Genomic DNA, 15,696 nt, shown 5'->3' with positions numbered 1-15,696 from the left:
AAAACCAGCCCTTGAAAGCCGTCTGTAGAAACTGAAGCATACAAAGGGGAGCGGGGGGTGGGGGTGGGGTGGGGGTGGAATGAGAATTAAGAGGGAAGGTTGCACAATAGACTATGGTAGTGACTATGGGTGATGCAGTGGTGGGTGCGCCACAGTGGCAAATATCTGGGGGGTGGAGGAGGGGAGGATCGTATACTTCCAAAAGACCAACAATAATGCAAGCCAATCTTACTCAATAAAAAAAATAAATAAAACTCAATTATTGATTGAAGGAAAAATCAATGCTAACATCACACTAATTGCACAAGAGAATTAACAGAACTAGACAATAATTCAATGTGAAACAGCATTTTATTTGTAGAATTCTGCCATATTTCTAGAATGTTTGCCATATTTTATCATCTCTATTATGAATTGAAAAAATAATAAAACAAAAATTGAAACACCTATAAGTTCTCTAAAGGACACTTCTAAAGTCTTCCTCTCTCCCTTCCTCTCTGTTCCTTTCAGCTATTATTCCATAAAAAGAATACCTGTCTTCATTTTGCCAGACAAAACCATGGTCACAATTTTAAGCTGAGAGAGATAATATCATTAAAGAGTAATGGGTTTAAGACTTATGACTAGGAAGGAGTGAAAGAAGGGAGTAAGAAAATAAACAACTGAAAGAAGAGAGAAGGGAAGGAGAAATTTTATGCTTAGAAATTGCTCTATTCCAGGCACTATCTAATAGTTAACTCATTTTTTGCTCAGACCATCCCTATGAGGGAAATATAATAGTATGAGATCTGTCATACACATTAGAAAATTGATGTGATGTCAATGAATAATAAGTCAACTTCCACTTAGAAGAAATTCAAAATGCTCAATATCTTGAAATAAGAGTACCAAAAATCCAAATATATTAATATTCCAGAGTATTATTAAAAAATTAATTAAATATTAAAAGGCAACTATTTCAACAAGCTCAAAAGAAATGAAGGTATGAATCAGAAGATATGTCATTGCTTGGTATTTTAAAAATATAAAATGGGGAATAAATGGTTGAACAAGCAGACAGGCCATACTCAACCAGTTTTGTGGATCCCCTATCTTTAAATTCTTGGCATTATTAGCATCATTAGTAGTAGTAATCATTTGTCAACTACAATATCTTTTTTTAAACACTCTTCCCTTCTCAGGCATTTTTGACTTCATATTTTCTTGAACTCTAAATGTTTGGGGCAAAGAGAATTTTTCAGGAATAGTCTTTTCTTCCAAACAACCAAATAAAGACAAGAATAATTATGCAGTATGTATGCAGAGGAAATAAATCTTAATTAGCTCTTGACCTGCTGCCGAGCTCCTTTGTGAATGCTATCTCAGCAAACATATGTTCTGCTCTTTTATTTTATGTAGTAATAAACACCAGAAGTGCATGTCAGTTAACACACATTTGAGGTGCGAGGAGAGTACATTCAAATCCTTTTATCCACGTGGAAATTATAAAATGATCTGCATTAATCATTTGTTCTACTCCAAATGAAATATATGTCCAAAGAGACTATTTGAAGCATTTATTGTCATTGAACATATGGCTTGTTTTCAATATCTCCCTGATAATTTCCAACACAAATATAAATAGGAGAGGAATGGACGTTTATTCTACCAGATTTTAAAACAGACGTCAATTATATTGAAGTGTCCCATAAGGGACACTAACTTTGTTATTGACATTGTAATGGAGGCAGCTGACTACTGTAATTAGCAATTGATCTTAGTGGTATGCACATTTGTAGTCAAATGAAGAGGACTTGAATTCCATTCATAAGGAACATAGCATTAGTACAAATCTCTACCTGTTCAAAATACCATGTGCTATTAAAAATTTAATGTGAAATAATCACAAGCAATAATCCTAGTAATAAATTACTAAAGCTATCACTTGTAAACACACACAAAAAAAATTAAAAATAAAGGCAAAATATTTTCTTCAAAAAGGGGGGCGTAGAAAGAGAAGTTGGGAAGAGAATAAAAGAATGTGTTATCACCTTAATACCATACAGGATTTCATTAAAAAACTGTGTTTTCAAGAGACACACCATTATTTCTAAATATCTTTAAGAATAGGTAAATTTAAAGAGAATAAGATTTTTAATTATATAAATCTTGGGAAAATAGCAGTGATGGTACAAAATACTTATGTTTATAACAGGAGTGACGAAGTGCATATCTGGCACAGCTCCCACTATGATGAACCAACTTAAGAACTCACGTTCTTACCACCTCACAGTCACACATAGCCACTGACAAAACCTAATAAATTCTGCCTCTTCAATGTTCCTTCTCTTTGTACCCTCTTTTCATTTCTTACTGCCCATCTCGGACAAGGGCCCAAAATCTGCCTAAGCTACTGTGAGATTACTTCGATGTCTGCTTCAATTTATCTGGCAAACTAATCACAGATATCTCTGTGTTAATCTGAAGTTTGATTAGAGGTGTGGTCTTCAGAGCAACAGATGACAAATTTAAATTTGTGGCTAAGAATCTTCCAAATTGGTAAAGATGTCTACCAGGCGACCTGTTATCAAAGGTTCTTCCATCTGAGGCAAAGTGTGTCCTTCTCTTCATTCTTCCATAGCCATCAACTACCAGAGAGAGGCATGGTGCTCTAGGATGTGCCATTTTCTGTATGAAGTCGAGTATGTTATCAAACTATTTTGGTCTCAATTGTTTAAATTACCAGTTAATAATCTCTTTCCAAGATTTTTTTTCAGTCTTGTTAGAAAGACTAAAAAGGATAAAAGAAATGACTTTTTTAATTAAAGGAGCAATACTATTATTTCTTAATATAAAGTTAAGACATTTAGATTCAGGAAAAGCCCCACAGAAGGAGGACCTAAACTACATCTAATTCTTCAGAGGTGAGACAGAAAGAGAAAGAGAGAAACAGAGAGAGGAAAACTGATTCCATTTTGAGAATAAAGACAGATCCTGATGGTTCAATGATAACACCACCTTGGAATCATGTCTTCCCCTAATGTCCACCCTCCAATCAGTAGTTTTGGAGTACCTCGAAGACCCTTTCCCACCATGACTTTATCCACCTTCTCTTTGTCAGTAAAACCCAGCATCACCCCTATTTGCTCAAGCCAACTATCCAGGAGGCATCTTTTGTCTAGCCCTTCTCTCGCTCCCTATATTCACTCAGTCCAATAGCGAATTCTTCCAGTTGCAGCTCCAAAACAGATTCTGAACCTGTCCATTTTTCTACAAATACTCTAATACTCTACTAACACTCTTTCTAGTTCAAACTACATCATGGGTCTCTCTAACAGTCTTCCTATTTTCACTCTTGCTGCCTGACTCTCCACTCACCCAAATTATAGTGAAGTCAAAAGATAATGAAGGGACCAAAATAGACTCACTATGCAAGCTATGTAGAAGTAGAAATGTCCTGATCTTCAATAAGTGAACTCCATTTGGTTCTCAAGACCCAGTCTGCCTATAGAGCAGACAAGTTACCCCATCTCATCCTGATACTAAGATTGATAAAGTGATATTCCAGTCAAATTCAAGCATCATTATCTATCACAATCTATTTTCAAGCTACTCACTTTTCTTTGGAATTTTCTTTGCCCCACCCATCTCCTACCCCTTGTCCTTATTAGCTGTTTCTTAGTGACTCGGGTGGCATATGAGTATGCAACTGAGAGGCAGAGAGAAGAGGAACAAATCTGGTTGGATACTCTCTCCAGCCTCCTCTTTAATGTTAGCTTTAACTGATAGACAGTGGTATCCTCAGACACAGACCTCACACTACCTGGCCTCTAAGGGATCATATTACAATGACTCTTGAGGTCTCCAATCTTGAAGTCAATAAAACTCTTGTTCTTCATTCTCCCTGTCTTGACCCTAGGAGTTTTCCAATTTCTCCAAGGCATCTGAGACAGAAAAGGGAGATAGAAGAAGATCAGAAGTATACCTCTGTTCTCACCCAGAAGATTGATATATCTCTTACAAGGATGTGCAAGCCACTCCCACCACTGAGATTCACTCACTTTCTTACCCCCACTATTGATAAGAATGTTTCAAACATCCCCTATAGTCCATTATAACAACATAATTTTCCACGGCTCCAACTCAGGTTCAAAACCCAAAAATGTTTGCCTCCAATCCCATTTCTTGGTATATGTCCAAGAGTTGGAAACAGGACCTCAAAGAGATATTTGCACATTCTTGCATATTACAACATTACTCACAATAGCCAAGAGGTAGAAGCAACCCAAATGTCCACTGGCAGACAAATTGGTAAAGAAAATGTGATATATAGATGCAATAGAGTATCATTCCATCTGTAGGAAGAAGGAAATTCTGTCACAAATCTCACAACTTTGAGGACATTATGCTAAGTGAAATAAAGCTGTAACAAAAAGATAAAATATGCTATGATTCTACTTATAAATCTAAATAGTCAAATTAATACAAAAAGAATGTGGAATGTCAGTTAAGAGGAAGTTGGGATAGGGATAAATGGGAATATAGTTAAAATTACCATATTGTACTCTGAAAAATGATTCATTTTGTTTGTGTGTTTTCACCACAATTAATTTTTTTTAATTAACTTAAGTTTGCCTCCAAACTGGAGTATATTACTACATTGGTCTTGAATTTATTTTTTGTACTAAAATTATGAGCAAGGCCTCCCTGGTTGAGTCTCAGCACTGTGAAGCTATCGTCACTGTGTTATAGGACAGGGAGAGGGGCAGCCCAAACCCCGCAAACCTGCCTATTCTAAATGGGTTCTGCCATCCGCCGCATCAACACAAAACATAGGAGACTTTAATGGGAAGGAACTTTAATTAAACTAGGAAACAATACAAGTAAGGCAAAGAGTCTAGTTTCTAAATGAAGCACCCAAAGTTACCCATCCCCTCGTGGGTAAAACTCCATCCATATGGGATTGGCCCAGAACAAGGCCCCAAAGCCTGCTACAAGTCTAAAGCATCTTCCAGTGGGGACCCACAGAAAAGGGTCACAAACAACCGGACAAGCCCGGAAGGAAAAGAGCAAAATCAACATCCAGATAAAAGCTGCCATTGTCACCTCCCCACGGGTCTCACCCACATCTGTGTCACCCCGTCCACGACCAAAAGACAAGCGCAGTTTCTTCACGTGTCTCTAGGCTCCATGTGCCTCCTCCAGGTCTCCTGGCTCCATTTTGCTTCCTTCCTTCCTCAGTCTCTTCTTCAGCTTCTCCTCTTCCTGCTCAGCTCCACCCTTCCTTGGGTGGGGCAGGGAACCTGGAACCTCCCCCTTTCCTGGGGACCACCCTGTTACAACTGTAGCACAAGTTCAATCCCCAGCCAGCCAGGGAGCTAACCCACATGTCTCACTCGCTGCTCCCCTCAGCAGTGTATTTCAGTCAATCTGCATGTTCTGCTTTCCACTCTGTCTCTGGTGAATCCTCTCACCCTCCCCCCTTACACTTCTGGCCTATACCCCAGGTCTTGTATGCATAAATAAATAAATCTTCTTAAAAATAAAATTAATAGCAAATCAAATGTTTTCTTTTCAAATGTTGCTTCCATCCTCACACTGATGCCAAGGTTTCCATGACTAGAGAACTCTAGTGGAAAGTAATTCACTAACGTGATGGTGGTTCAGTATTTACAAAACATTAGTTAACTTCATTTCATAAGCCCTCCTGAAACATCTTCAGTAGTTTCATAATGTGCCTGAAATAAAATAAAATGCCACACCTGCATCTTGCGTGAGTCTGTCTGTAAACACATCTTAGGTCACTGCTTCCTCTCCAAATACATCCATGCTGCATTCTTTCTGTTCCTTGAATATACTAAGCACATTTTCTGTCTCAGACCATTAAACGGGTGGTTGCCTCTTTCTGAGCCATTCTTTCTGATGTCCATATGCTGGTCCTTCTAATTCATTTCAAATTGAAAGCCTCTCCTTTAAGGGCCTTCCTTATTGCACCCCAAACTACCTACTTGTTTACTCCCAAGCACATCACTCTCTTTATTCTGTTCACAATACTTACTAGAATTGGTAATTATTTCAAGTATCATCTAACCCCCTATGTGTGCAGGGGCATGCATATACATAATGCACGTGTACACACACACACACACACACACACACACACACGAGAACAGGAAACTTTCTTACCTGGCTTACTGGTAAATTCCCAGCACCTAGAACAGTGTTTATACACTGTAAATATTTTTTAATGTTTTAATTTTTTTTAGTTTTTCCTTATCTTCAACAATCTTAGCAATGATTCCAATGGATAAGAGTTCATACATTAACCAGTAAGATTTGCTTTTCAGATCACTTGATCCATGACCACAGCAGCACATTAAATCTCTGAGTGAATCTGTAAAGCTAGATAAATAGAGCCCTATATACCTGATGGGAATTAATGACCAATACCAAAAAAGAGAGAGAAACACTCATAACCTTACTCACAACACTGAACACACAAAATGAAGATGAGAAAGAAGGGAAAGAATTCAAAGGAATCACTGAATAGGGAAGAGTTTGTATATGTAGCCACATGTCTTGGCTCCTTCTGCCTATAACATTATCTACTCACCTCCTCCCTGTTCGTGTCTATGTGTCTGCCAGCGCCATCTCCTTAGGAAAGTCTTCCCATCCCCAGGTCTAACTTACATTGTCATGAGTTTGCACAGAGATGTATCCATTTCTTTCAAAGCCTTCACTGAGGCTGACGATGGCATTACTAAGCAACTACCCCTCTCCCCACTAGAATATTAGCTTCACAAGAGTAGGAATGGGCTCCTTTTTTGCTCATAGTCATTTCCCAGCAAAATGTCTGGCATGTGCTCTACAAATACATTTTCAGTGAATAAAAGGAATGAATACAAACATTACCAGAGTTCTTGCACTTGAAATTCCTCCCGGGTTGGGAGACCCCTATCCTGAGTTCCACCAGTTTCTCTTGTAACTACCCACTCATTCAACACAAGTCCCCGAGTGCCAGGTGCTGTTTAAAGGTGTTGTCCTGGCGGCTGTGAGAGGAAGAATCAGATGCTGCAGCTGACAGGAGTTACTGACTCCAGAAGGCGCCCTGCCTTGAAGAGTCTTCGCAACAACTTCCATTAGTTACTTGAATTTTACAACTGAGAGTGAAAGAAAAGATTGAAAGAAAGCGATAGCATTTTGAATTATTGGCCTTAAGCTATAAATAAACTGTCAGAAATCCTAGGCAAAGAGCAGGTCTCAGAGAGAACTGCTTTCCAGGGTACAGCGGAAGGACAGGGCGGCCGCAGTGTCTGTGGCACCTCCATTCACAATTCTGCCTAAAGGCATTTTAACCAGTCATAGATGAAGTGGGACTGGTTAGAAAAACCCTAGTTGGAGAAATATTAATGAATTAGTGTTGTTAAGCAATGATAATGAAAACCTATTATTGGGTAAAGGCAACTCTGACTACTAAGGATTCAAAGTCAGTTCCAGGTGGGGATAAGGTCAGGATTCTGTTGTCTTAGGACTGTGGACCAGGACTTCCTCCCCAATACAATAAAAGACAGATTTCTGTGAATAATGGTGGCTCCATCTGCAAATAATGGTGGCTCCATCTGCAAATAATGGTGGCTCCATCTGACAAGAAGCGACTCCTAGGGTAACCACTGAGGGGAGGAGCCGAGTCTGAGTCTCCTTGGTGAGCAGGGCGTGCCCTGCTGTGTTCTTTCCAAGGACACTCTTTCTCCACCCCCTTCTCCTCTCTCCAACCTAATAGAGAAACAGCTTATTTTCAAGGGCAAGTACGTGTTATTCATATTGTTTCCATTTTCTTATATGCAGAACAATATCCCCACACCTGGCACTCATTGAATGATGATTTTAAAAATGAGATGCTTATATCTTGAGCCAAAATAAAATACTAGAAAGCTTTTGTTAACTATAAAGAAATCCCACATAGAAAATACTCCATACTTTTTGGGACAGACTTTAATAATGGAAATTGTAGGTATGATTTGTGTTTCCATAAGCAGCTATTAGACACCTCCAACAAATGTGCATAGAATAAACAGTCTTGACTGCAGTCCTGGCATGTAGCTGCACCGTCTATTATAGTTATGCTCTCAAAGGAAGCACCCTGGGGTCACCTGGGGACATCCACACAGAGACTGGAAAGACCAGAGAACCAGTGTCACAGCCCCCAGAGGAAGGACGAGACCCTTGGTGGGAACAAACCCAAGAATTTCACCTCACTAGTACCATGTTTTAGCTAGTAGAACCTATTTCAGCGTTAATGTCATCTCAAAGTCTCCTATCTCATGATCTCGCAAAAAGGTTACCTCTGCTGATGCTCCCATTGCAGCTCTTGTTTTCATTCCTGTGATGTGAGTGTGAGAAGCACGCACCAGCACAGGCCACAAAGGATCTGCAGGAAAGTCAAGAGCGACCCAACCTCGGTGATTCCTGGGTTCTTGAAACTAATACAAAAAAGAACTTAGTCCTAAAAAAAAAAAAAAAAAAAAAAACCCTACAGCCCTGCTATATCCAGTTTGTTTTGGGTTGGTCTGGTTTGCAGGGCTTTTGAATTAAGTTGCTCCCTGCCACTGCTAACTCTTCCTAATAAGGCTGAAATTCTGAGCACACCCGTAATTTCTTAATGTAACTTTTCTAACTCAACTAGAGCAGTGGATCCTCCATCTTTTAGCATGACAATGGCATTCTGCATCATAATGCTACAGTGTCATAAATTTTCCCCAAGCGTGTCATGAGTGCTCTATAGGGCATTCTGTACTCATTTTTTTTAAAGATTTATTTTATTTATGCAAGAGCTGGGGTACAGGCCAGAGGCACCAGAGGGTGAGAGGATTCACCAGAGATAGAGCAGAGAGCAGAACAGGCAGACAGGCCGAAAGCACAGCTGACGGGAACAGCAGGCGAGTCAGGAGAGGTCTGCTACACTATGTGGGTAGCTCCCTGGCCAGCAGGGAATCAAACCCGCGCTGTAGAGGCTGCAGACAGCTTCATAGCACTGTGCTCAATCGGCTGCGCTGCCAGGGAGGACCCATTTTGTACACATTTTTTAATGACCCTCAAAAAACTAAGTCCTGAGCAGGAGGATTAAAAATCTCTCAAGGAACTTTTTTCCTTCAACAGACTTTCCAGAATGAATGTGCTATGGGCTCTTGATTTGATTTCCTGACCCAGTTAAAAGCACTGTTTACAAGACATGTTTCATCTCCATTTTTCATCTTATAAATGATGTTTGCCTAAAATGAATGCCTATATTGGTTCAAAAGCAAAGTAACCAGTAATATTAGAGAGACTGTCTCATCACACGTGTCCACAAAGAGACATTCTTCTTTGATGCAACCAACACTACTGAACTTGAGTCAGAGAAAGGCTATGTTTCGACTATTATTCACAGGCTGCATGAACTGGATGAAAGGTATGGCAGCAAAAAGGTATTGCTGAGTTGTATTCCATGATATGGTTGCATAAGCACAGTTGATTTAACCAGTCATCCACAGAAGAACATTTGAGTTACTTTCAGTTTGGAGATATTACAAGTAAAGCTACTATGAATATTCACATGTAGGCATTTATGTAAACAATGTTTTTATTCCTCTGGGATAAATGCCCAAGAGTGAAATTGCTGGCTTATATGATCAGTGTATGTTTAATTGCTTTTAACTACCAAAATATCTTCCAGAGTACATACACCATTTGACATTCTAATCAGCAATACATAAGAGATCCAGTTTTCTTTCTCAGCCTACACCAGTATTTGGTGTAGACTCTATATTTCATTTTAACCTCTTTGATAGTTGTATAATTATATTTTGATTTTAATTTACATCTCACTAATGACTAATGATGCTAAACACCCTTTCATGTGCTTATATATCACCCATATATCCTTTCCAGTGGAATATCTGGTCATGTTATTTGTCTACTTAACTGGAATTGATTGGGGTTTTTTATTATTAAATTTTGAGAGTTCTCTAGAAGGTGCTTGTCAGAGATGTGATATGCAAAAATTTTCTTCCAATTTGTAGCTTATCTTGTCATCTTCATTATGGGGTCTGTCACAAAAGAGAAAAATGCTCATTTTGGTTAGGTCGTTTTTCATTTTTTCCTTTTATTAATCACTCTTTTGGTGTCAAGTGTACAAACTCTGCCTCACCGTGGGGTTCAAATATGTGTTTCCTATGTTTTTTCTGAAAGTTTTATAGATTGACATTTTCTATTTATAATTGACATTTTAAGTTAATTAGAGGGGCTTCGTTTGACTCATTTATTTACCTAAAGGTACCAAATGGCCCCAGTACCATTTGCTGTAAAGTCTGTTCGTTCATTAAATTGTTTTTGTGCTGTTGTCAGTATATCTGATATTACTGGGTATACTTATAGAATAAGAGGTTTTTTAATAAGAAATATCAAAATTCCTATTTCTCTGATATCTGTTCTACAATAAAAAGTCTTGACTTTTAATCCAAATACAGTATTATTAGAGACCTAGAGTCTTTTCTATCCTTGATGGTATAATCAGGCCTATAATATATTCATAGGTTCAGAATAATAATTATAGCTATATAAAGTACATAAAACCAAAAATAGATCACTTGACTATAAAGCAAACAGTCAGGCCTCCCCTGGTGGCACAGGCAGTTGAGCATTGCACTGTGAAGCTGTCTGCAGCCTCTGCAGCGTAGGTTCGATCCTGGCTGGCCGGCGAGGGTCCCACATGGCAAAGCAGACCTCTCCTGTCTTGCCCGCTACTCCCCTCAGCAGTGTATTTCATCAGTCTGCCTGTTCTGTTCCCCACTCTGTCTCTGGTGAATCCTTTCACCCTCCCTCACATCTGGCCTGTACCCGGTTCTTGTATTAAAAAAAAAAAAAAAGGCAGTCAACATCAGGCATCTTGGTATGTGGGGGGGTCACATGTATCAAGCCAGGCAGGCTGCAATTGTCATCCTGTCATGGTCATTTTTCTTAAAAGAACATGGTCTCTTTTGAATAACACTGCAAACTCTCAACACATCAAAGCTATCATGTGGTGCTCAAAGCTAGACAGAGCAGACAAATCACTAAACATTCGACAAACATTTACTTACAAGCTACCAAAAGCCACACATTGCACTGGGTGCTAGACTTACAGCAATAAATTTCAAAACAAAAACCATGCCCTGGAGGAGTTGATGCTCTAGAAGAGGATACCATGGTAAGGGAGCATCACGTGTTAAGTAAAAAAATACGTGTGACATGTCAAAAAGCGTTAAGCATTATTTAAAAAATACAAATCAAGATAGAGGGTGGAGCTGAGAATTTTGCTCTTTACAGAGGTCTTTGAAGATATGAGACATTAGTGATGAATTGAAACTTGCAAGCAACTAGTGGGAGATTGTTCCAGACAGAAGGAACCAAAAGTGAAAAGAACTCTGTGAGAGCAAAGTGCTCAGTCAGAGGAATAGGAAATTGGTTTTTATGAGCTAAGGAGGGTGATCTAAGGCAAAGAACAGACACCAAGAAAACCATGATCATGCACATGTTATAGGTTGTAACCCCAATTTGTACATTTTGATCAAGACAGTCAAATAAAGATAACATGAAAAAGGCCTCATTGTGGGCCTCGCTTGTGGCACAAGGGGATAAGATGCAGCACTATGAAGCTGTTGCCAGCCACTGCAGCACAAGTTAGATCCCTGGCCAGGGAGGTGAACCACATGACACAGCAGACCTCTCCTGACTTGCCTGCTGCTCCTCTCAGCAGTGTATTTCACTGTTCTGCTCCCCACTCTGTCTCTGGTGAACCCTCTCACTCCCTGTACCTCTGGCCTGTACCTCAGTTCTTGTATGCATAAATAAATAAATCTTTTTTTTTGAAAGCCCTCATTGTACTTGGTTTCATTGGTTCTGTCAATAACCTGCTACATGACTTATGGGACATCACATGCACACCTATTATGAGCAATGGATAATAAGTCCCTGGAATGCAAAGCAAGATAGAATACAGTCCCTATACTTGGTGCTTTCACAGGATATTGGGTGTGGGAGAACATTCCATGACAGCATAATGCCTGTGTGTGACAATTAAATATTTGTGAACATAGAATAAGAAGCTGTGAAAGCATGGAAGAGAAAGTCTTAGGATTGCTGAGTTAGGATGGGGATATTGGTAAATGTTTAAAAGAATGTTTGAATTGGACCCTGAAGAATGAGTAAGAGATAGGAAAAGACAGAGAACACTTCAGAGAGAGGAACAATAACAGCAAAGGCATGTAACTTCATGACTTATTCCTGTCTCCACTGCTTTAAAAAAGTATTATTCATCTCCTACTCATGGAAATGTGCTCTGATGACCAGAATTATCTGTTTGGTTGGATATGGTTCAACAGAAAAGAATGCCATGCTAACTAAAAGTGTGACGATATTATGATGCTGGGGCACATTATCTCAAAATTTACTTAATGGACTCAAAATGCTCTAACCCCACACTTAGCCTATTGATTCTGCTTCATTCTCTTTCATTGGGCAAATTGGCCTATTTTTTCTCTAGTCATCCTCACTGTGACTTCTGCCTTTGAGTATTTTAAGAAACACCCCACTCATTGCTGAGACTGACCACATTCCATAATCTTAGGCTTGAGGGTCCTCTCTGATGACTCCAATTAAGAAACTGAATTGCTTTTTAAATAACTACTATTATTACTTACCACATGCCAAGAATGTGTGAAGCTCTGGGCAGGAACAAGAAAAACTTCCCTCCCTGGACCTCTATTAAAGGAACAGATGTCACTAGGGAGACAAGTTCCAAAACAAGAAATATTTGGAATATTTAGCAGAACTGACCATAGAAATGTCTCCTCCAAAGATGCCACAACTAGGCTGAGGATACACTAAATAAAATTCTGTGAGAGATTTGCTTCTCTACATGTTTAGTATCCTCTTTGAAGTGCAAATATCTAGGAAACAGTAAGACTTCTGATAGTCCTCAGATAAAAGCCACAACTTTAGAAGAAAGGTTTCCAGAAGTAGTGACCCTCAACAGGCCATCTCTGTGAGCCTGTTGTGCACATTGTAAGCCAGGATAAGATGAACTATACAAGGAAGAGGTAGGTGGGAACCAGATACAAAATGTGTCTTTTTCCCAGTTTTGCATTCTTTTGTAATCAAGTTATTGCTATTTTTTTAACTTTTATTATGTATTTATTGAAAGCTTATTTATCCTTTCAACAAATGACCAAAGCTATTCATATAGGGAACACACATGCGGTCACTATCAACCAGAATTTAAAATATTTAATGACATGGAGAACCACTCACAATTAACTATGGGAAAAAACAGCTAAAACACACACACACACACACACACACACACACACATACATGCAGATAATCACATGGAAGGAAAAGAAAATACACCAAAATGTTACTGGTGGTGACCTGCAGAATGTGTTTCTCATTCTGTTGACTTCTTTTAATTTCTACAATGAGCACACTTTCCCATGAAGAGCAATAACACAACTTATTACTCACATGGGGGAAAATTCCCTCTGATATTAATCCTATGTCCACTTACCTGGATTTTAGCAACAAGACTTCACACCAGTCACCACGGCTGTGCTGAAATTCAACATCGTTGAGGCTACCTCGCCCCTAGTCAATGATTTTCTGCTCCTGCGGCTCCTGGCACATGCCCACTTGCACCCCTGGCCAGAGGCTCCTCGCCTGGCATGGTGTGGTCTCACTATCTGGCCTGGAATATGCACCATGGTCAAGACAGAAAGAGCTTTTAAAGGCCCATGGCTTAAAATGATATGATGAGATATTCTAAAGGAAATGATGAAAGGTGGACTGAATGTTCTGAGCCAACAAAACAGAATGAAGTTTGAAAATGAGTTTCTTTTTTTTTTATTTTTTAAAGAGTTATTTATTTATACAAGAACCGGGGTACAGGCCAGATGCGCAGGAGGGTGAGAGGATTCACCAGAGACAGAGCGTGGAACAGAACAGGCAGACTGACGAAATACATTGCTGAGGGGAGCAGCGGGCGAGACTGGAGAGGTCTGCCGTGCCATGTGGGACCCTCACTGGCTGGCTAGGATCGAACTGGTGCTGCAGAGGCTGCATACAGCTTCACAGTGTGGCGCTCAACCGCCTGCACCACCAGTGGAGGCCCAAAAATGAGTTTCTTTTTACTTGGATCTATTATTTATTTTTCATGGATCTAATATGACTTGTAGGTCAAGAGCCATTGTCAAGCCCAAGATTCAAAAAATTGTCTCAAGATCTGATGAAATTTACAATATTACAGCCCCCAAACATAATTTTAATATTTTAAATGCATAGTAGAAAAGAATTATATTAAGTAACATTTTTTAAACCACCACCACAAAAAAATAAATATATAGTAGTATTGGATGTACAAGTTGACGGAATGAGCTGAAACTGTTTTCAGTGGTGTTTATAACTTTAATCATTGATTTCTACCCATACAGTCACAGTGATCACATGCTTACATACATGCACATGTGCATATATATACACACTTGCATTATACTTATACACCCACATCCACATACATCCACAGAAGTACATAAATAGCTACATGCATTATACATGCATCCCATATGCACATATACATACATATATACACATGCATGCATTACATATGAACTTAACATTCACATTACCAATACTCAACTACCTGTCCTTTTTCATATGATCCAAGAACATCAGCACTTGTCTACCAAATAACTTTTGAGTTTCCCCCAGGAGCACAAGCAGTCATGGACAATCTACATTAAAGATACTAACACAACTCCAGCCGCTGCTCTTCACTGGGTCTAACCTGACATCACCACCACCTAAGTCAGGGCTCCCTTTGTTCTATCACAGACAAGTTACACACTCAGAGAATTCAACTGGGACATATGGTGTTGTAGCAACACTGACAAGGTCATTCTGTGAGTAACGAGCCCACAGTAACCTCAAATGAGTGATAGGAAACTTGGGGCCTCAATAGTGCCTTGCTTCCTTGTTGGGAAAGGTCTGGACAATAATCACAGTGCCTAGGTTTCTAAACAGTGGTGTGATAGGGACTTGGCCACAATTATCAGCTACTCTAATAATCATCCATGCATGCAGTTAGGTCCTTCTTCAGTCAGACACGAGGCCAGCACAAATTTAGCAAAATCAGGCATGAAACACGGTAACGATGGAAGTAAAGAGCATTCACTCCAGGGGGCACAGAAGGAAAACTTACAATGATGCCACAGAGAATATTTGACCAAGCCACCAAAATGTTCCAGAAAAGATCTAAGTCCCACCTCTGAAAAGAACCTTTCAGACCATTTCACATATGTCAGGTAACTGAGACTTTTTGGTTGAACTCACAGTAATTGTGGAACATCCTATTTCTAAATGAAGTGTGTCTTACGGTTCATTTCAAACCCCACAATGTTGTAGCACCTTTATTTTTCAAATGAAGAAAAACACCACACACGCGAATCACATGTGTTCACTGAATTTTAAATATACATGTTTTTCCACTTGACATTAGATTTTCTTTCAGATATTGTAATTTAAAATCACTAAAGACCAGGAGTGATGAATATGTTTTCCTCAGTCATTTCAACCTCGATGTTACCACCTCCCTCATTCCACATCCACTGATTTCTTAGTTGGGTCAACTTTAGTCTAATTATCTGAGAT

General features: G+C 39.3%; 1 long non-coding RNA gene across 4 annotated transcripts in view; it reads right to left on the bottom strand.

Annotated features, from left to right (window-relative positions):
• The window catches only part of LOC129144969 (uncharacterized), a 264,783-nt gene extending 251,056 nt beyond the window's left edge, over window positions 1-13,727 (bottom strand). For 3 of the 4 annotated variants that reach the window (XR_008549872.1, XR_008549874.1, XR_008549873.1), the window contains exons 1-5: window positions 13,562-13,727; window positions 9,941-10,064; window positions 8,322-8,407; window positions 4,242-4,334; window positions 3,793-3,923 (exon numbers count right to left, since the gene is read on the bottom strand). This is a non-coding gene — a long non-coding RNA (uncharacterized LOC129144969). Of the gene's footprint in view, window positions 1-3,792; window positions 3,924-4,241; window positions 4,335-6,891; window positions 6,935-8,321; window positions 8,408-9,940; window positions 10,065-13,561 lie in introns of those variants that run through there. The other variant, XR_008549875.1, reaches the window with a different exon arrangement.
• Between the last annotated feature and the right edge of the window lie 1,969 nt (window positions 13,728-15,696).

The sequence above is a fragment of the Talpa occidentalis genome, unplaced genomic scaffold (genome assembly GCF_014898055.3).
Source record: "Talpa occidentalis isolate TD23 unplaced genomic scaffold, MPIMG_talOcc4v2.1 talOcc4.8, whole genome shotgun sequence".
NCBI lineage: Eukaryota > Metazoa > Chordata > Mammalia > Eulipotyphla > Talpidae > Talpa > Talpa occidentalis.
This window is presented reverse-complemented; position numbering and strand designations above follow the sequence as displayed.